The following is a 19,567-nucleotide window of genomic DNA, read 5'->3' as shown; positions in this document are numbered from 1 at the left end:
TGTGCATTCAAAGTGACATAGATAAAATGCAATTGTGTTCATTGTCCGTAGTTTATGCCTACCCATGCCATAACCCACACCACCACCATAGGGCACTCTGTTCACAACGTTGACATCAGCAAATCGTTCACCCACACAACACCATACATGTGGTCTGCGGTTGTTAGCCCGGTTAGACGTACTTCCAAATTCTCTCAAATGACATTGGAGGTGGCTTAGGGTAGAGATATTAACATTAAATTCTCTGGCAAGCGCTCTGGGGAACATTCCTGCAGTCAGCATGCCAATTGCACACTCCCTCAAAACATGAGACATCTGTGGCATTGTGTTGTCTGACAAAACTGCACATTATAGAGTGGTCTTTTATTGTCCCCAGGACAAGGTGCACTGTGTACTGATCATGCCATTTAATCAGCTTCTTGATATGCCACACCTATCAGGTGGATGGATTCTTTTTGGAGAAGAAGAAATGCTTACTAACAGGGATGTAAACAAAATTGTGCACAACATTTGAGAAAATAAGCATTGTGTACCTATGGAACATTTCTTGGATCTTTTATTTCAGCTCATGAAACATGGGACCAACACTTTCCATGTTGCGTTTTATATTTTTGTTCAGTGTAGCTAGCCGATATATCTCTGTCACAGCTATGCCAAGATAGCAAGAACCAGTGCCTGGAATGTGTTTCATGACACTTGTTCTACAGCACCTTGCTACAAAAGTTCCTTGCAACTTAGTTTCAACATTTCATCATGTCATGTAAAGACATGTTACCATGGAAACTAACTGCAAGTTCAATCCCCCGGTCTTCAGTCAGCTGAGCTGTCCTACAACACACTATTCTATAACGGGCTAGTTTTGTCTCGTCTCTCATTATGTCCGCAGTTATACTGTATCTATCCCAGAACTACTAATATCCCTAATATCACACTGGGGAAGAAACCAAAGGGAGTGACATATAAAGGGCAGGTAATCAAGGTGGTGATGGAGTCCAGGTGTGTATTATTATGTGCAAATACGCATAACGCTGGTGACAGGTGTGCATCATAAAACGAGCAGCCTGGTGACCTAGAGGCCAGAGAGGGAGCACACGTGACATGTAGTTTAAGTGAAATGTTCTTGTTCTTGGTAAATAATGAATCTGCTAGCTTCTGATACCTGATACTGCATCTTTAAATATATGAAAATATCTGGTCTGATTACTTTGACAGATTATATCAACCTTATTACTTTGTAGTGTGGGGCAGATCACATATTTCATCAGAAATTACTACACTCAGACTAACACTGATAGAATATGTCAACTGTAATGCTAGAGTACAGAAGACAAGGAGACATTGGTGAAGTTTTAAATAAAATATAAACATGTTTCTGGACAATAGCGGTATGTTCAGTCCTTTCTGGGCTGTAGGGGGATAAGTGACAAGACCGACCCAGTGGCCAGAGAAGGGCACAACTGTCACACAGTCAACAGAGCATAACATACATCTGAGTTTCATTATTTCAAATCCAAATGATTGATTTAGTTTACCATAAACAGACCATAAAAGTGTAATTCTGCTTTAATGTCAGAGATTTGCCTCTCTGAGGACTTTAATGTCCTCAGAGAGGCAATTAATTTTGCAGCAGTCAAAAAACTGAAATTACACACAAAAAAACAACAGCAAATGGCAAAGTATATTTACAAGCAGTAGGCAGGGTAAGTGCAATTTCATAAGTGCACGTGCTAAAGCTCAATTAATCCAACATTTTGCAGAATTGCGTTCGGCCTTTGTTGGCCTTTCTTAGAAATGGAGTCCATACACTGATCCCAGGACAGCTTGTTGTCATTTGATGCTGAAACTAAAAAGGCTTTACCTCTCGATTGGTAGAAGATAATTCTGTTCTGATTTAAATAGCAGAGAAGTAGACCAAGATGTTATACCCTCTAAATAATTCTTACAATATTTAAAGGCTGTCGCATGCCACACTAACAATCTCTTTTTGTTGTTGTTGCAATAACAAGTCATGATGCGTACCACACCAAAACCTGCAGTGGAATGTAATAGTCCAACGCATACTTATACAGTGAGAAATAAAAGGGAACATATGCAATATCACGGATAATATATTTTCCAGCTGGTTGGCGTTTATAGGTCCTTTTATTTGAGTGCATGTGATACACCACTAATACAATCTGCATCCTTACTACCGGCTGTTCTGCACGATATTATCATGTGCACAACGTGATGATTGGCACTATATAAAACACTATCATCCCAGGATGTGTGTAAGCAGAAAAACAAGCCTGCCCCAGCAGTTTGATAATTATTAGCCTGACTTAATCTTGGGAAGACATAATACCCTCTACCTGCTTAGACTAGAGTACTGTCTAATTACATTAACTGTTAATGCAAGTTTTTGTGTGTGTGTGTGTTTTTTTGTCTTGGGGTAAGGTTGCACTTTAGTGAGTTACACGGGACATGATGAATGTGCAGGGGAGCCAATGGTCAAGAGGTATTTATTTCATGGGCCTCTAGCCACACTGACACTCCTTTCAAATCTGGACATGATATAGTGGCCAGGCTGGGCCCTTCCCCTGAGTGCATGGCGCTCCCCTTTGATATGTAGCAGACCAACAAGTGCAGGCGCCGTGAAGCTGTTATGGCTTGTCTGTCTTTTGTTCCGCCAATAAAGGCAGCCTGCGACATGTCGCTGAGACCTGGTCAAAGGGTTGGTGAAGGTCACGAGAAGAGGCGCGTGGCTCAAAATCAGATGTCACCATTGCTGAATGGTGGAATGGTGGTTATTGAGGGCCACAAAAATATGATCAACTATATTCAGGCAAGGGCAGATTTATTTTCTTGAGCGGATGGTCAGGGGGCCTGAACATAATTTACAAAGAATTTGTAGCCTGCAAATGGACCGCAAGAAACCCAAAAAGGTATAATACTTGACAAAAACATAATCGGATTACATTTGTATATGGTCACATACAGTGCTGAAATGCTGAAATGTCTTGAGTCAAAAGCCTAAAAATGTTCAGAAGTACATTTTTGCTTAAAAAGTCACAAAATAAGTTGCATGGACTAACTTTGTGGGCAATAATAGTGTTTGACGTGATTTTGGAATTAAAGCCTCATCTCTGTACCCCACATACTGTATATAATTATCTGTAAGGTCCCTCAGCAGAGCAGTGAATTTCAAATGAAATGAAATAACATTTAAAGGTCACATACAAATATTTAGCAGATACATTTTTTAAATATATGTTTTTCAGATGTAATTGCGGGTGTAGCGAAATGTAGATTCAACTACAAAGACCAGGGAGGTTTTCTAATGCCTCACAAAGAAGGTTATGTATTGGAAGATGGGTAAAAATAAAGCAGATATTGAATATCCCTTAGAGGATGGTGAAGTTATTGATTACAGTTTGGATGGTATATCAATACACCCAGTCACTACAGAGATACAGGCATCCTTCCTTACTCAGTTGCCAGAGAGGAAGGAAACCGCTCAGGGATTTCACCAGGAGGCCAATCGTGTTTTTAAAACAGTTACAGGGTTTAATGGCTGTGATAGAAGAAAACTGAGGATGGATCAACAACTTTGTAGTTACTCCACAATACTAACCTAAATTAAATAATGAAAATAACGAAGACTGTAAAGAACTCAAATATTCCAAAACATGCATCCTGTTTCCAACAAAGCACTAAAGTAATACTGCAAAAGAATTAGCAAAGCTATTCACTTTTTGTCCTGAATATAAAGTGTTATTTTTGGGGCAGGTCCAATACAACACATTACTGAGTGCAACTATCCATATTGTCAAGATAGTGGTGGTTGCATCATGTTATGGGTATGCTTGTCATCATTAAGGACTGGGGAGTTTTTCAGGATAAAAAAGAAACAGAATGGAGCTCAGCACAGGCAAAGTCCTAGAGGAAAACCTGGTACAGTCTGCTTTCTACCAGACACTGGAAGAATAGTTAATCATTCAGCAGGACAATAACCTAAAACACAAGGCCAAATCTACACTGGAGTTGCTTACCAAGAAGACAGTTTCCAAGAATGTTTCTGAGTGGCTGAGTTACAGTTTTGACTTAAATATAATTGAAAATCTACTTTCTGAAGGCACTGTATAGCTATCTATTATGTGTGGGAATACTTTGGAACAGATTTCCAACATTAAAATCACTTGGAGTTGATTTGCTGGTCTTTTTACAGTCTTTTATGCCCCCCCCCCAAAAAAAACTTCATATACAGTACCAGTCAAAAGCTTTCCTACTTTTTCTTTATTTTTTACTATTTTCTACATTGCAGAATAATAGTGAAGACATGAAAATTATGAAATAACACACATGGAATCATGTAGTAACCAAAAAAGTGTTAAAGAAATCCAAACATATTTTATATTTGAAATTCTTCAATGTAGCCACCCTTTGCCTTGATGACAGCTTTTCACACACTTGCCATTCTCTCAACCAGCTTCATGAGGTAGTCACCTGGAATGCATTTCAATTAATAGATGTGCCTTGTTAAACGTTTAATGGTATTTCTTTCCTTCTTAATGCGTTTGAGCCAATTAGTTGTGTTGTGACAAGGTAGGGTTGGAATACAGAAGGTAGCCCTATTTGGTAAAAGAGAAAGAGAAAATACCATACATCATTACTTTAAGACATGAAGGTTTGACAATCTGGAAAATGTCAAGAACTTTGAAAGTTTCTTCAAGTGCATTCACAAAAACCATCAAGCAGTATGATGAAACTGGCTCTCATGAGGAAAGTAAGACCAAGAGTTACCTCTGCTGTAGAGGATACGTTCAATAGAATTACCAGCCTCAGAAATTGCAGCCCAAATAAATGCTTCACAGTGTTCAAGTAACAGACACATCTCAACATCAACTGTTCAGAGGAGACTGCGTGAATCAGGCCTTCATGGTCAAATTGCTGCAAGGAAACCACTACTAAAGGACACCAATAATAAGTAGACACTTGCTTGGGCCAAGAAACACGAGCAATGCTACATTAGAACGGTGGAAATCTTAACCTTTGTTCTAATGAGTCCAAATTAGAGATTTTTGGTTCCAACCGCCATGTCTTTGTGAGATGCGGAGTGGGTGGAAAGGATAACATCCGCATGTGTGGTTCCCACCGTGAATCACAGAGGAGGAGGTGTGATGGGTGCCACAGGGTTCAATTCTCGGGCCGACTCTCTTCTCTGTATACATCAATGATGTCGCTCTTGCTGCTGGTAATTCTCTGATCCACCTCTACGCAGATGACACCATTCTGTGTACTTCTGGCCCTTCTTTGGACACTGTGTTAACTAACCTCCAGACGAGCTTCAATGCCATACAACTCTCCTTCAATGGCCTCCAACTGCTCTTAAATGCAAGTAAAACTAAATGCATGCTCTTCAACCGATCGCTGCCCGCACCTGCCCGCCCGTCCAGCATCACTACTCTGGATGGTTCTGACTTAGAATATGTGGACAATTACAAATACCTAGGTGTCTGGTTAGACTGTAAACTCTCCTTCCAGGCTCACATTAAGCATCTCCAATCCAAAATAAAATCTAGAATCAGCTTCCTATTTCGCAACATAGCTTCCTTCACTCATGCTGCCAAACATACCCTTGTAAAACTGACCATCCTACCGATCCTCGACTTCAGCGATGTCATTTACAAAATAGCCTCCAACACTCTACTCAACAAATTGGATGCAGTATATCACAGTGCCAACCGTTTTGTCACCAAAGCCCATCACTGCGACCTGTACGCTCTCGTTGGCTGGCCCTCGCTTCATACTCGTCGCCAAACCCACTGGCTCCAGGTCATCTACAAGTCTTTGCTAGGTAAAGCCCCACCTTATCTCGGCTCACTGGTCACCATAGCAGCACCCACCTGTAGCACTCGCTCCAGCAGGTATATCTCACTGGTCACCCCCAAAGCCAATTCTTCCTTTGGTCGCCTTTCCTTCTAGTTCTCTGCTGCCAATGACTGGAACGAACTGCAAAAAATCACTGAAGCTGGAGACTCATATCTCCCTCACTAGCTTTAAGCACCAACTGTCAGAGCAGCTCACAGATCACTGCACCTGTACATAGCCCATCTGTAAATAGCCCATCCAACTACCTCATCCCCTTACTGTATATATTTAGTTATCTTGCTCCTTTGCACCCCATTATCTCTACTTGCACATTCATCTTCTGCACATCAATCACTCAAGTGTTTAATTGGTGTATTGTGATTACTTTACCACCATGGCCTATTTATCGCGTTTACCTCCCTTATCTTTCCTCAATTGCACACACTGTATATATACTTTTTCTACTGTATTATTGACTGTATGTTTGTTTATTCCATGTGTTGTTGTATGTGTCGAACAGCTGTACTTTATCTTGGCCAGGTCGCAGTTGTAAAAGAGAACTTGTTCTCAACTAGCCTACCTGGCTAAATAAAGGTGAAAAATAGTGTGATGGCGCTTTGCTGGTGACACTGTCTGTGATTTATTTAGAATTCAAGGCACACTTAACCAGCATGGCTACCACAGCATTCTGCAGTGATACGGCATACCATCTGGTTTGCGCCTAGTGGGACTATCAATTGTTTTTCAACAGAACAGTGACCCAACACACCTCCAGGCTGTGAAATGGCTTTTTGACCAAGATGGAGAGTGATGGAGTGCTGCATCAGATGACCTGGCCTCAACAATCACCCAACCTCAACCCAATTGAGATTGTTTGGGATGAGTTGGACCGCAGAGTGAAGGAAAAGCAGCCAACAAATGTTCAGCATAAACTCCTTCAAGACTGTTGGAAAAGCATTCCAGGTGAAGCTGGTTGAGAGAAAGCCAAGAGTGTGCCAAGATGTCAAGGCAAAGGGTGGCTACTTTGGCTGGCTACTCAGAAATCTAAAATATATTTTGATTTTGTTTTACACTTTTTGGGGGTTATTTCATAGTTCTGATGTCTTCACTATTATTCTACAATGTAGAAAATAGTAATAAATGAAAAAGCCTTGAATGAGTAGGTGTGTCCAAACGTTTGACTGGTACTGCATATATTTCTCTTCTTTCTGAACTCAGAACACTTGAGGGGGGACGGGTGTTGGATGGGATAAATCACCCATGGGCCAAATTCGACCCGCGGCAGCCAGTTGGGGAACCATGCTTTACAATGTGTCTCTATGTAGTCACATGGCACAGTAGTTACAGGCAGGGACATTGTATCCATACATACTTTTGTTTTTTTTGCACCTACCCTTTTTGTGTACCTACTACACTGTGGTTGAATGTGTACCACATACAGGCTTTTACCTATTCTAACTATTGGTGGTGGAAACAAAAATCTGTGGTTCTTTTACAATAATTACCAGATGGTAGAGCATATTTGTGTGAGCAGAAAGGGAATTCCTGGCGATATGATATGAGGGCAATGCAATGGCATCTGTTCCTTTGCTCTATTCCAAGGATCTACACAGTAAACAGTTACCGTTATCCGATATCCAGAGCTTCTGAGCAAATATGTTTTAATATATTATTCATCATAATATTTATCATCTGTGGTCCAGTGTCGATTCTTACAGATCTTTGTTCCTTTGTACAATGTACACTGACTCCTCATAACAAAAACCCAAGAATGCTGCCGTCTCTAAAATTCTCGGAGCGGTTCATTCTTTTCAAGCCATGACCTCTTGCCGCCGCCTCTGATCTTGGAGTGTGAAGTTACATGCCATTATCATATTAAACGTACATTCATACTCTTCCCCCTCTGAATATCGTAATCGCAGGGATCCAAGGAGTCTGAAAATGTTTGTATATCAATGTGGACAATCATCTCTTCCATTTCTATGCATTATAGTCTCTTTTAATATCCCATTGTCTGTGAATAATATGCCTTGCATTGACTTTAGTGCACTGAATTGGACTGTGGAAATCTAGTTTTTTTTCAATTCTGATGAATATATTTATCTTGTGGGGTCCTACAGGCTTGCTACAGATGGTGCTGCTTTTCATAATGACATTTGGTGAAACAGTGGATAGTTTAGATATGATAGGCTGAGCTTACATTTAACCTGATATGGCAGCCCATATGGCAGTTGAAAAGGAATTTATTTCCAGTCTGTTTTCAGCTATTCACTGATAGTCTCTCCGAGACAAATAGCATCCAGACACATTTTTTGCAAGCATTTCATTGTGCACGTTCCAGGTGTCATCATTCTTTTTGGTGTCATTTGTCAACCTGAATTCCAAACTTCTAAACTTCTACACGTCTACACAAACAAATGTAACCAAGCACCTTGAACTACATCACTATGGTAAGTAGCTCAAATAGCTTACCCACAGACAAGTGACAGTCAAATGCATATGCACAACGGCACACCTACAGTTTGACAGGTGTCATCTGTGTCCAAGTCCTTGTATTCATTAGAATATGAGAGAATTTCAGCTAAAGGTCTTTATTCGGAACCAACTACTTCGTATTTTTTCAGATGTTCAAAGCTGCTCTCTCTGTATTTGCACATGGTGGAATTGGGAGGGTGAAGTCACTCTCATTTTAATGATGCATATTTATGGAGGGATCAATTAAAGGCACCTCTGGAGTTGAGCGGATGAAAGAGCTCCGACTAGCGAGATCCCATTTGCCTTTTAATTGGAATTCTGATTTAATTCTGATTGAATCCAAGTACTGTGCCATTACTTGTGACAGCCATCACAGAAATGTACCCTAATGGTTCTACAGTATAAGCATCACAACAACAAGAAGAGGACACAACATGCATGTATTATTCAAAGCCTTGTTTTCTATAGTGATGTGAAAAAAAAGCATCTAGATTAATCATTTACGTGAAAGCCCAAGTCACATGGATTTATCCCAAGATTACAGTGCCCATATTAGGACGGAGTCTGCCTTGTGTTAAATAAATGAAGGCATCATTATGTGTCCTTACCTTAGTATGTACATGTTTTAATTGACATGTACAGGATACTCAACACTAGAAGGCACAGCTTAGTTGTCAAATGAACGATCATACAACATTTCACATAGCTTTTTAGAATTGTTCGTTTTGCAATTAATTCTGCCACTTTCCAAGAGTGTGCTCACCAACAACTTATCAAGATTGTTCCCTTAGCATGAGAAAGATCAACATTTGCATTTTGTGTTTGTATGCTTCATTAAGTCCTTGTAAAATGTACATGTCAATTCATATTTTCACGTTTACATGATATTCATCCTAATTGATTTGCCTGTCAACTTTGGGGACTGTTTCAGGACAGACGTGTCTGTGGAAGACAGACTGATAATTACAGTCAGTCAACCACTGTCTGCTGACGAAGAGATGAGGAGAGAGGACGGACGGCCTTTTATGTAAATATAGTCCAAGCTGAACATTCAGTCAGAAGAGGTCTCCCACCCAAACATGCCTCCCTTTTATATGTCATATCCAGCGTGAGATTATTATTATTTTTTTTTACATCAAAGCCTTTTCAATAAAGCACATGGGGTAATAGTTTGCAATGTGCAGGGTCTCGTTTGACCCTTTTACAAGATACACTTTAAAACATCTCGCTAAGGATGGCACTGGTTGAATAAGACAGACTGATGAAACGGAGTGAATTGCTTGGCAGCTATGTCTTCATAGCCATGATAGCTGGCTGACTTTCTAGCACCTTAGCCAGGTTTTAAAATAGTGCTACTTACATCAGAGGTAGTCTGGGGAAGATAACTGTATAGTATGTAGGTGTAAAGAAATGAGGAAGGCATGCAGAGAATTAGACTTCTTCTACTGCCTTTGGCACCTTGTTTGTTCTTTGAAACCAGATATTTGTTTTTGTTCCTCCCCTCAAAGCAGTTATGCAGTTGGTTGAAGCATTACGTAATATGGTGCATGCGTTTTGTTCTCATGGTAGGCTAGCCACATCAGTTAGTAAAGCTCACAAACAGTTATTGTGGTCATTCAGTGGACTATACTAACTTCAAGTAATAATGTTTTCACAGAACCTAAATCAGTTTGATCAATTGGTGTGGCTGGCGAAAGAAGGGTCATTCATGAATGGGTTAATTCATTTGTGATGTTTTAGTGGATTGTGTGGATTCTTGTTTATATAAGAACATCATAGTTATCATAATGTACTCTTCTTTTGCTATTTCCAATTTTCCAAGTAATAAGCTTTATAATAATGGAAATAATGAAGATGGCCATCCACATAGCAACAGACATGGCAACAGGACACTGCATGAGACATGCAGCTAGTATACAACGGGTATAGCTGTACCATATCAAAACGACAAAAATGTAAATAAATAAATAAATACAAATGAAAATGTGTACCTACAGTGTAATTACACTGTACTGGCCTATGTAACTACCATGTAAAGACATACAATTCAGGGACATTTCATGTAAAGTAGGACCCTGTCTTGTTTCGAAGGGAGGCTGCTTTATGTTCATTGTTGTGAATGTGTTCGCTCTGTGCTACTGTCTAAGCAGTAACAAAATCAGCTACTGTAAACACCACATCCCCCCCACCCCAGAACTCTACTCAAATGGTTTATGAATGTGGATCTCAGCATTAGACCTAAAACAGCAGATCATTCAAATGGGTTGGGGATGCAGTAGTCTTGATAATGAGGAGTTGCGTGAACAAACTGGGGCTGAGTTAAGAAGCTTAACCCTTCACAGTGCAGTACGGTGTCCATTATGGGACAACCTCAACCTCAAGGCTCGTGCCTCACCTCATGACAATTGACACAAGTAGGGGTAACATTTAAGTCAAGGAGGGTGAGGCTTGAGGCTGAGAGTGTCCTAAAATGGACACCGTAGTAGGTGTTTCCTGACTACACATCACATCACTTACCTCCTCCTCCTTCATCCGTCATGCCTCAGTAGGAATCTAATCTTCATCCCAAGGAAATCCACAGATTCACTGAGGCAACAAAGAAGCACATTCTCTCAATTGCTTCGGGACCACATAATTATATGAATAACAAGGAGAAATGATAATAGCACGATTGACGTTTAATCGGTCCAAGAGAATAATAGTAATACAGGGTTGATAATCCAACTCCATTCATTTACTCCATGCAAGAGTAAATCACATGTTAATGAACTCAGGGAAGTCTGGTTGTACTTCTTAGGTTGTAGTCAGAATGTGGGATGGAATAACATGAATTCTACTTGATTTGTGTTTATGTGCCTTGAACACACTGAGTCTAACGTCCAACAATGGGAACAAAGCTCATTTCTTAAGCATACAGCCAAAGCATCACTTGTTAGAATGCACTAGAAGAGGGGATAACAGTGAACCACTAAACTGTTTGATGACCATATTTCTATGTAATGCTTTTACAACACAATGAGAAGAACACACTAACTATATCAAGTTGAAGATATCTTTCTTTCTCTTACTTGCCCCCCCCCCTCTTTCTCTCTCCTATTTTCAGACAGCATGCATTCCAACATGGAAATTAGAAAACAAGATTAGAAAACAATTTATATAAATCCTCCCGTGTTCACTCACTGTTTACATTTTTCCAGGAAGGCACACTGAGCCTCGTCTCCATGGAAACTGCCCGTAGCCAATGGTGGGTCTCTTGGCCTGACCATGTGACATGACGCCTGTTGAGAGACATATTGAAGTTGGCAGTCAGGCTGTGTGCTGACTATGTTTTATTGAAAGGAAAATAAGAACCATTGAAACGGAAAAGCTCCTTATACTGCATCAAATACTATTTTGTTTATCTCAAAGCTCTTCCTCTAACCCATTATATTAGTGATGATTGTTTTTTCCACACCTCACAGCATGTTTTGAGGGTGGGCAGCCTACAGTGTGTTGTTTTTTCCCCCTGCTCTCATTTAAGTTTATAGCTTATGACTGCTTTGAAATTCAACAGTTCCCTTAGGAAAACCTGCCCATTTCTATCACCATTAGTTCATAAGCAACACACACACACAATCCCTCAGAAAAGGTGCTATATCCCTGGGACTCTAGGAACAGTCTGTCGACATTGATCACAGTCAATGGCTCTAATAGTTATTAGTTTGAGTCTGTTATGTGGGGAAACATGTTCTTCTCTTTCCCACTTCAGATGACACTTCTAGTCTCTGGCACATCAGGCACATTCTTCTCAATCACATCCATTTTAAGTAAGCGGATTCAAGATGTGATAAAGATGTTAAATTCCCAAATTGCAATTTTTACAAAGGCAATAGAAAAATACCAAGTCCTAATGAGTTGACTGAATTGAAATGAAATTGCATCCTTGCCATTGCTATGATGTAGTGTTGAGCAGCATCAAAGCAGCTTTTACCCCTTCAGACACGGTATTGGGATGTTAAGCCTTCATTCTGTGACAGTGTGTCATGTCACCATGGTCTCATCTCCCCCGACTGAGCGCTGTCAAGATCCAGGGTAAGCCTTACTTTGTCACTCTCAGTTCCTGATCTAGCCAGCAGCCTCTTTCCTCTCCTATTTTCTGAAAGTATCAATAATGGCCGCGTAATTACATGTAGATACAAGCTCCCACAGCTAACAGACAGTCAATCAATTTCCAGCTCCTCTTTTTCCCAATCATTGAACATGCTAATCTAGCCAGGCTAAGGCAATTTGTTTGAATGCTGTCGTAATGCTATAATAAATGTTTAATAGAATATGTATGCATGGAAATCTGGTTGAAGGAGTTATTAATGTGGGCCATATTAATGCAAAGCTACAGTATGTGATCTGTGAGTCATGACAAAGCAGGTACACTTATCAGCCAACAGATGGCAGAGAGAAGCAGATTAGCCTGGGTGTTGTGAGTGTGCGCTTCTAAGCTCCTTCAACTTAGTGCACATCCATCCAGAGCCTATATAAGAGGCAGGCCTATAGACTTCCTCTCCCTGGGCAGCCCACACTGAAGCCTTTCAAGCCTACACCCTATCAGGCCTTATTCATCAGGGCAAAAAGCAACTTAAGATGCTCTATCCCCCTGATTTGCCAGGCACTCTCGATACGATTCTGCTCCACATCAGGAAACAGGCACCCCCTCGGACTCAGGAGCCCATTTAATCAATGAGAGAGATTACAGTACTTCGGGGCCTGCTGGCGCTGAGTTGAGATAGATGTCTTTGGTCTGAATGCAGGGGCCTGCTTCCCCGTTCCACACAGGTCTGAAAAAAACATGGTGCTTTATGATTGACAGGGAGATAGAATGGGTTCTTGTGAAAAGGCTACTGGATCTGTGTGAACACTGTTGTTAGAGAGGTCTGCAGACAAGTGGCATCCTGTAATGGTTCAATCGCAACGTTTGAGAAGGTTTTTAGGTATTTGTCTACCGATTGATTGTACACCATCTATGTCATTGTCATTTTCTTCTCTACCTTAATGTGTGTGTTAGAAAAGCTGTTGCTGGTGGTGCAAAAAAAACAACAACATGACCAAATCCAAGGCTTTCAAAGCATTGCAATTGTGGAGCGTAGAAGGCTTCAGTTCTGTCTCTGTGTTACTTTGTCTCTATAGAAGCACCCTGCTGACTACCATTTCAGACTTCTCAACCAGTTGCAAAACACACTTTAAAATGTAGGCACGACTTCATTTCTCAAATCAATGTTTCAGCACCAGTTGATGTTTTAAATATTCACACCCATATGTGGTAAACAGCTTAGTCATCAGCTGTGTGTTCCAGGCTTACCAAGCCAATGTTTACAGTACTGATATGTTTAAGCAGCTGCTTTCCTGAACTCAGAAAATCTGTCCAACAAATCTCCTGTTGGCATTTAGAACTTCTCAACTCTTGTTTTCATATGCTTATGAATAAGAAATGCTAAAACACAGACCGCCTTTCTCCAATATGTTAATCTTAGAATCATCATTTCTAAGATCAGTGAATCTATGAGTGGCAATGCAGAATAATCTATAAAGTAATGATACCCAAATACATCATCCCAAACCCTGAGTGGCAATCATTCCAGAGTTATTATTGGTCATATAGGCTGACTTACATCGACCGATTTGTCTTGGACCGCGGATCTGAAGAGAGCCTCAGGAGGGGCTTCGACAGGTCAGAAAAGCAGCCAAGCAGCGAGCAAAAGGGAGGCATTGTGCACGCAGTCAGGTATGAGCTGTACAATTACATGAATGTGCATTTTATCATGGAGCCAGGAGCTAGGTCCGGGGGACACAAGTAGGTTTTCTTTGGCGTTGGCCGCTCAGTTGAGCTTTGAGCACTGAGTCAAAGGCATCATAGAGCAGCACCAGCAGGCCCAGGCTTCCGCTCCCTCCTCTCCTCACCCTGCCTGCTGCCCTTGGAGAGGAAGACGGAGACCAGCTCCCCACAGCATACACACGCCACAATGGCTCTTTGCATTTTTATGGAGCGTTTATTTTCTCTGGCGGGGAAAGAAATGAGACGGACGTTTGATTTAGGTGATTCAATTTGTTTTGAATCCCTCCGTGCACAATGTCACAGATACTGTGCGGTGCTTAAAAAAATAAACGCCAGGCTGTTTAAAATCTGAAGTTTAAGTTGCCAATCAATAGCGTTTTAGGCCTAAGCTCTTAAAATGGAAGGAAGAGGAGTGTAATACGTGTTTCCCATTAAAGAGAAAGTTTGATGATTGTGAAAGCAGGTGCATTACTTTGCTGTTAAAGTAATACTCTTTTGGTATTTTTTCATTAGACACTTTCTAAATGTTTCCTCACTCTATGAATGCTTGCTTGTTTTTATTTAGTTATTCATTTTGTGGTACTCCAGGTGCAATTTCCTGTCTATAATGGCAGGTGGGTCTACAGTAGGATCATATTTCTTGACTGTTGCATCTCTCTCTCTGCCTCAATCGATCTATCCATCCTTGCTGTGACAACAGTAAGGGACTTGTTGTGTGGTGTCATTTGCCCTAAAACTGTAAAGCTCGCCTTCATCTGGGAATTAAATATTGTCCACTGACCGCATGATTGAATGGCTCGCTGTGTTACACCGAAAGTGATTGCCATAAATATTTCATCAAGAAAATTGCTTTGTGCAATAAATCCATCATCCATGCTGTGACAGCGGGAGTGGGGCGAGACCCCGCGACAGGGCCGTTACTCTCCGTTTCACCTCGTGAGCTACTGCAATTAACCAGGCTCTCATACATCACTCGCTGGTCATTTACAAAGTCATTGGCTTCCTTCCTGCTTTCATTACAACCATATATATACACACACCAAGTTCACACTTCAGAGTCGTTGAGGGAAGCGAGTGAATTGTTTGTTATCGGCAAGGGGGTTTCCTCCTGCGTTCTCCAGGGCCACTTCTCCAGTGAATAGGGTTGTAGCTCTCCATGTCCCTGGATGACATCTCCATTGTGTTGTGAAAACACTTATGCAGCATGATGTAGAGGACATTCCACATGCCTAGGGAAGGTGACAGTTGGGTTTACAGTATATCACTATCACTAGTTACAACTGGGTATACCCACCAGGTTCTGTGTTTTGAAACAATGCATGTGATAAGAAAAAGCTCTCTGTGACAGTTTGTTTACATTGACATATCCTGAGAGCACGAACGGTAATCTTTAATATTCACAATAGGCAGAATCTGGCTGAAGTTAGCTCACCTGGTAAAGCACGTTCCAATACATTTTGGTGTTAGTTCATGTATGTTTTGAGGTCAGTGTATCAGTCAAGAAGAACTGAACGAAGCTGCTCGGGATTTATTTTGATTTTGACCAAATCAGGAGATCCTTTGGCATACTGGCTTGTGTTGATATCATACAGGCTGGGTAGCAGGGGTAATGTAACGTTATTGACTGAGACAAACAACATGGATCCAGTGGTTTATGACCTGCAGTATATCTCTACCCAGCAAATGGCACACTGCTTCATATCTGCCCTGCACATTACTTACACCTATTTTTATTAGGGCAGCTTTGACACGTGGGGCTGGTGATCGATGGGAACTCTTTTTCACTAGGCTCTATGGGGTATCCAAAGTAGGCCACTAGCTTGGGTTTGGCAGACAAACAAGAGGACACAGAAGGGATCAGGTTTACTGCCTTTATTCTCAATTAGGAGCAGAAAACGCTAAAGTAGAAGACTAGATCAGAGTAGACAGTTTGTCATTAGGCTGGTGGGAAGGAGGATGTATTATGAGGTCCTAGGGGTGAGGTGCTACATTGGTTGTCACCCAAGCCAAAGAACGAAGGCAAATAAAAGTCTTATTACGGTAATTGGGTTGACCTGGGAGTCAACATTTATCTAATTATTTCCATTTTTAACCACATGCAAGTAAATCCCTACAACTGCAATCCAAAATGCTATTCAGTCATGACTGGAATAATGAATTCATTGGAGAAAAAAGTAAGGGATATTTGAACAACAGAAAATATACCATTTCTGTTTACACACTTGGTCTGTGATTGCCAACATGCTAGCTTAGGGCTCCTGAGTGGCGGAGCGGTCTAAGGCACTGCATATCAGTGCAAGAGGTAACACTACAGTCCCTGGTTCATATCCAAGCTGAATCACATCTGGGCATGATTGGGAGTCGCATAGGGCACAATTGGCCCAGCATTGTCCGGGGTAGGCCGTCATTGTAAATAAGAATTTGTTCTTAACTGACTTGCCTAGTTAAATAAAGTTTCAATTTAAAAATATATATATAAACACCAGAAAACGACTTCACTCGGCAAAACAAACGTACACTCTGAAACACCAGAAAGTGTGAAAGTATAAAAATACCCATTTAGAATTCACCTTACAAATGTGGGATAAAATAAATGCGAAACTCTGGCGATGCATTTTTCAAGTCTCCGAGCCGGGTGGACATTGTGTTAGGTGAAATGTCATGGCCTGAAATCCAGGAGAGATGCATCCTGGGATTTGCAAGTGGATTCTGTTTGAGGAAGATGCTGGTGAATATGTATGTTGTCGAAGTAATGGCTGTTGTCCCTCTCATGATGCGGCTCACCTGGCCATAGCAACATGTAGAGACAGCAAAGGAAGCCATTTGTCAGAAGTTGATAGGTAGGGTGAACAAGGCTTAGTGTGAACGTGTCAAATTCTACACTTAGAGGTACTGTATGAAATGAAGAAAATCTATATCAAAACATATTTACGTGGCAGACAAAAAGACAAGGTCTAATATTGGACTTTGCATGTGGGGTATAGGACCTTGTTTGAACGGGTTGAATGCTGAACACTTCATCCACATGAGGCTGGAATTCCTGAAGGATTCTAAGATATTGTATGTCTCTATGTCTGGGGTTTGCACTGTTCAGAAAGGTTATGAGATCACATCTTGGAAGGTATTAAGTCATAACCCCATTTTATTTCAATTCGATGTGTCTTCCACAGTGACAGCACATCAAAAGTAGCCACTGAACCTTTTGTACCTCCAACACCAATCAGACCTACAGAAAATGAACAGAGATACAGTAGTACTATCCAATCATTAAATCGACGATTAAATATCGCTCTCGGATATGAATAACAAACACCAAACATCTCATTCAGCCCAAATGCAGCATGTAAATGTGCATTGAACACATTCTCTTCAGAATCTCACTTGTTGTAGGCAGTGTTATTGGTGCTTTGCTTTGGCTGCATACTCAAGCTCTGCCCTGTGTCGCTGCTCTGTAGAAGTTGCATAGCTGGGAACAAAAAGTGAATTAATGCTCAGTCAGCACTTTATCACTCCTGAAAATCCTCCCTGCTGGAGAATGTCACTAATACCACAATGCGTTCCCTCAGTGGGGTAGCGCTAGCGGCCTTGCTTTTCATGGGCTTTCTGTGAAGGTCCTGTGAAGCCCACTAAAGGCATGGGCTTTCTGTGAAGGTCCTGTGAAAACCTACAGGACATCCTGAACAAGGAGTCACCAGCTTCTACACTAGGGATTGTAGAGGATGGAAATCCTTCTGGATCCAAAGCTTCTAGTATGTCTCAATGAAATGACAGAAAATGACTAAGATATTTTTATCTACAAGACTTTTGGGGGGGAAAAATGGTCACATTAGTGACACGTTTTTATTAAATACGTAATGTAAATAACAATCTGTATCCACATTTCTTCCCACCAACAACCCCCATGTGACCACTTATGAAATGATTGTCACACAAGTTATGTATTATAATGGTGCATTATACATGCGAGATTACAAAATGTTACACACTAGAGATTCTGCACTGTCCTTTAGGTGGGTATGGAGTGAGTGAGACCAGCTTCCAAATGGAAGTCTTTAAAGACTCTAGATTCTGTTATTCCACCTTGGCAGGATTCCCAACTCACTAAAGCAATTCCCAGGGGTCCCCTGAAATTGATAATCATCTGTTTCATGGAAAATAAACACACGTTTTCACTTGGGAACTCGCAAGAGCTCATTTTGCTCCCTGAATAGGACAGAACTCTCAATATAGACTCTTTTAGGTTCAATGGTGACTTTAGTTGGTCCTTCGCAGTGTAATCAGATGCTCCATTTAGAATTCAACTTAGATTCATGTTGCTGTTTTTTTCCAGATCTTAACCAATTAAAACTAGAGAGGAAGAAAGATGACAGAGCTGAAGGATTTAGTCTGCGCAGAATCTCTTTTTTTCAAGAGAAGACAGCTTTATGCCTAACTCACCAAAAGACCTCATACTCTGCTATGGTAGTCTACATTAATCAGCCTGACATAACACAAAAACTGTTGCAACGTAGTGCTTGTTTGCAGATTTCTGACAAGACTAAAAATATTTGATCAAATTCCCTTTTTTTTTCTGAGTGTTTGAAACAACACCTTGAGACTCAGCAATCAAGGATTGTTGTGTGTCGGAGACAAAATAATAATTGAGATTAGATTTGGATCAGGCATGAGGCTGCAGTGTGGACGCTCCACTCGGGGAGGAATTGTGGGAATTGCTGGAAAACACTATTCAAATAATTGGCTCCATATGTGGAATGGCTTCTCAAGATATCTTTGCTGCCAGGGTTCTTTCCGCCTTTGGTTATGTGTGTCGAAAAATAATCTCCCTCCCAGTTCGGAGCTCCGCAATGGATAATACAACCACGTGGACATCATGCAGGCAAAGGGCTTCCATATGTTTGTGCTCATGCTTTTCTTTCAAGATTTATGAATGAATAAGCTTCAATCAGTTCCAAGTCAGAGCCAATGATATGCTCCTGTTTGGAATGTCAACTCTTTGTGATCCTTTACTGAAGTGGTATTGTTGTTCTTCAACAAGAAGGATCTGTAAACGTGTTAGCCCAGTAACCAGTGTCTAACCCTCTCTGTTTTTCCATTGAAGCACACAAGGACATACTGTATCTTAGCTTATCTTTGTATTGTTAATATAACACTTCAGTGCATTTACACAATGCTCCTTAGGCCCTTTTGTGGAGTCAAAGGACCCTGTGGCCTCATTGGTGAATGTTATTCATGTTTTTCATAGTTTCATAATGAATCAACATTATTATTATTGTTTTAAATGCCGAAAATCCGTTGTTTCTATGTCAAATGTTTTTTAAAAATATATATTTCAGTCTTCTGTGATGTATATAAAGTGTAATATTGGTATGCAAACTCAAAATGTACGACATTTCAACTCTATATCGGACATGGTTCAGGTGTCTTCTTTTTTTTAAG

Source organism: Oncorhynchus nerka, linkage group LG6 (genome assembly GCF_034236695.1).
Source record: "Oncorhynchus nerka isolate Pitt River linkage group LG6, Oner_Uvic_2.0, whole genome shotgun sequence".
In the NCBI taxonomy this organism is placed as follows: Eukaryota; Metazoa; Chordata; class Actinopteri; order Salmoniformes; family Salmonidae; genus Oncorhynchus; species Oncorhynchus nerka.
The sequence above is the reverse complement of the archived record's forward strand: the minus strand, read 5'-3'. Positions refer to the sequence as shown.